Raw genomic sequence first — 3,048 nt, forward strand, 5'->3', positions numbered from 1 at the left:
TATAATGGAATGTCTAATAAAATAACACAAATAATCAAGAAACATTGGGGCATCCTACAGGGTGATGCAATCCTGAAATCAATCCTACCCAAGCACCCTCAGATAGTTTTTAAAAAAGCTGACAATCTAAAACTTAAACTATCCCCGAGCTGTCCGTTCAATTCCATGAAAGCACATAATACAACATGGTTAAAGGAATTGGATGGATTTTTCACATGAGGTAAGTGTATTGGCTGTGGGTATAGCTCCAAATGTAATAATTTCCAATCTAATGATACTGGGACTAAATTCCCCATTAAGTCATTCATCTCCTGCAAGACGGCTTTTGTGGTCTACCTGTTAGAGTGCCCATGTGGACTACAATATGTAGGGCGAACAGGTAGACCATTGAAACGACGTCTTGCAGAACATGTTTACAATATTAAAAGGGGTCTGGAGACACATAGTGTCTCCAGCCACTTTAAAAGTAAGCATGGGCAAAATCCTGAAGGTTAAATTTGCAAAGGGATTGAATGTCCCAAGCAGAATTGGAGGGGGGGTGATAAAATAAATCTTATATCCAGACGCGAAAGCTACTGGATATATACCCTTAAAACCATGAAAGGACTTAATATTGAATTTGACCTGGCAGCATTTTTGAGGGATAGTTAGGTCTGTATACTGCTGATGTTTGAAATTGCAAAACCAGGCTATCTGATGTTTTAATTAATCCTTTTTCTCTTTCCACCTCTGGGTCCTCTATGCTGGCATTGGCAGGGAGTTAGCCCAATAGCTATCATTAAAACTATGATTGCGGTTAAAAGCCACAATGTTGCTAGTTATTATTTTTTAATGTTTTTTATATGATGTATCTTTTATTAGTAGCTGTATTGGCTATAGATTATATTTACTGTAGTCTGTACTGCCATTTTTATATGTATGATTCACATTATGCTGGGATATATGTATAAGGTGTTTGTTACCATCCGGACATGAAGTGGTTAAGTCAGCTGCATTGCCCTTCATCATCCACAAGTGAATAACTAGTAGGAGTTCCCAGTGAGGACAATTATCCAATGGGAATCCCTTGTTAGCCAGTCACAAGGGTACAAATAACCTCCAGTGACCCCACTGCTCCATTACCCCTGAAGAAGTGACGTCAGAGTCACGAAACGCGCATAGGGTGGAGCTTCTAGGACGTGCTGCTACGTGCATACCCATTGAGAGGAGGAGAGGTCGATAGGCGGGGAACGTCATCGGAGGAGGTACTAGGCGCTCCGAGTCGCGGCCACGAAGCGGGGATCCACGCCGAATCCAGACTCCTCCCCTCCTGCAATCCCTCGGCATCCTCCCATGTAAGCGGACGGCACATTGTAGGACACGCATAGGGCAATACGGCATGTGAGTGCATGTTTTTAACCCTGATATTTTTAGTAATAAATGTTATGATATCACACTATTGGCGCCCATTCTTGTCTCCACTCGGTTTATGGTGGTGCTGATGCTGGAAGTAAGGACTACGTCACCAGCAGCAGGAACAAGTCGGAGCCAACCGCGAGGAGAGCAAAGAAACCTTTTGAGGCCCATTTTAATCTACTTTTAAGTAAGTAGCTAGCAACGGTGGGGGTGTGCAAAACTGACCACAGGGTACTGCGCAATGGTTGTTTTGTTTTCATTTCCAGATCAGTCTCCTAACTAAAAAGAACGGGACATTGTGGACTGTGGATCTTATCCTCTATCATCATTTGATTCATGGGACTACATTCTTCTGTCAGGTTTATATCTGTCAGGGCGCCAGGGAATCATTGTTTGTACTGTATGTTTTTCTGTGTTTTTTGTAATTTGTTGTTCATGCTCTGTATATATGCCTTGTGGATAGGCTTGTTATATTCCTAAGGCAGCCATTCCCCACTCTATCACATTAGTCTGTGAGGGATCACGTGCAGGGTCTCCCATAAAGGGGATCCTCCTTTATTTGTAGAGCACCTATTTATTTCACTTAGTATATAGGTTAACATTTATAGGTTTGAGCGCTGATTATATGTATTTAGTTTAATTTTTTCACTGTAATGTGATTATAGTCAAACCATGTGTACTGCGGCACTACACAGCATTGCAGGAGACTCTCCTCCTGGATCATGAGATAATTACTCGATGAAATTTGGCTTGAAATCCATGTGTACGGTATATGCACATGTTCTTCATACTGTATATATAGATGGATTGAATTGAGACATTTTATGGATCAGAACCTTACCCTACATGTTTTTTATATGCACAAGAGCGAAGAGTGCTTGATGACCGTGCATGCACGATCGGCACTTGCCAGCTGCTCGTGCGCATGCGCAATCAGCATTTTAAGATTGCTGAATCCGCAGATTGGGTACTTAAAATCCATTAGCGGATTGTGGAATCGTATTGTCAATAATAACAAAAAATTCCAAAAAAGGCAAATCGCTCTTTTGAGATTGATCCGCAGAAATTCATGGACCAAAGGGACCAGCAAATCCACGGTGGATCCAAAAAAATCACCCATCTCTACCAACTAGTAACTTTCTTACTTAGAATAAAATAAAAAATATTGCACAACTTTCTATGCATTGTGTTAAGATCATTTGTTTTTGCTTTTCATTTACAGTAGTTTGTGATTGAAAGCAATGTCAGATATGTCACGGAAGAACAGAACTCTTTCACGGGATAAAGCACCAGACAGATGAAATAAAAGCATATATTTTCTGGCCAGAGCCAGCAGACACAACACAATATCACTAAACAATATAAATATCACCAACACACCACACAGGGGAAATCCCAGCAGTCCTAGGTGCCCGGCACCACCACAATGGCTTACCCAGCCCAGCTTCCACTCCCGTGGGGGATCACGATCTACAGGCAGAGCTGGCTGCAAGATGAAGACAGGCAGGTTTAAATCTCCCACACGGAAAAGCAGGCAGCCTCGGCTTCGGGTGTCTGGCAAAACCTCAGAGTGCACCTCTCAGTCCATCTCCACGCTAGCCTCACCAAGCTCTGCGGAGTGCAGATTGTCTGCCTCTTTTCTAACTTCCCCAT

The sequence above is a fragment of the Ascaphus truei genome, chromosome 1 (genome assembly GCF_040206685.1).
Source record: "Ascaphus truei isolate aAscTru1 chromosome 1, aAscTru1.hap1, whole genome shotgun sequence".
Taxonomy (NCBI): domain Eukaryota; kingdom Metazoa; phylum Chordata; class Amphibia; order Anura; family Ascaphidae; genus Ascaphus; species Ascaphus truei.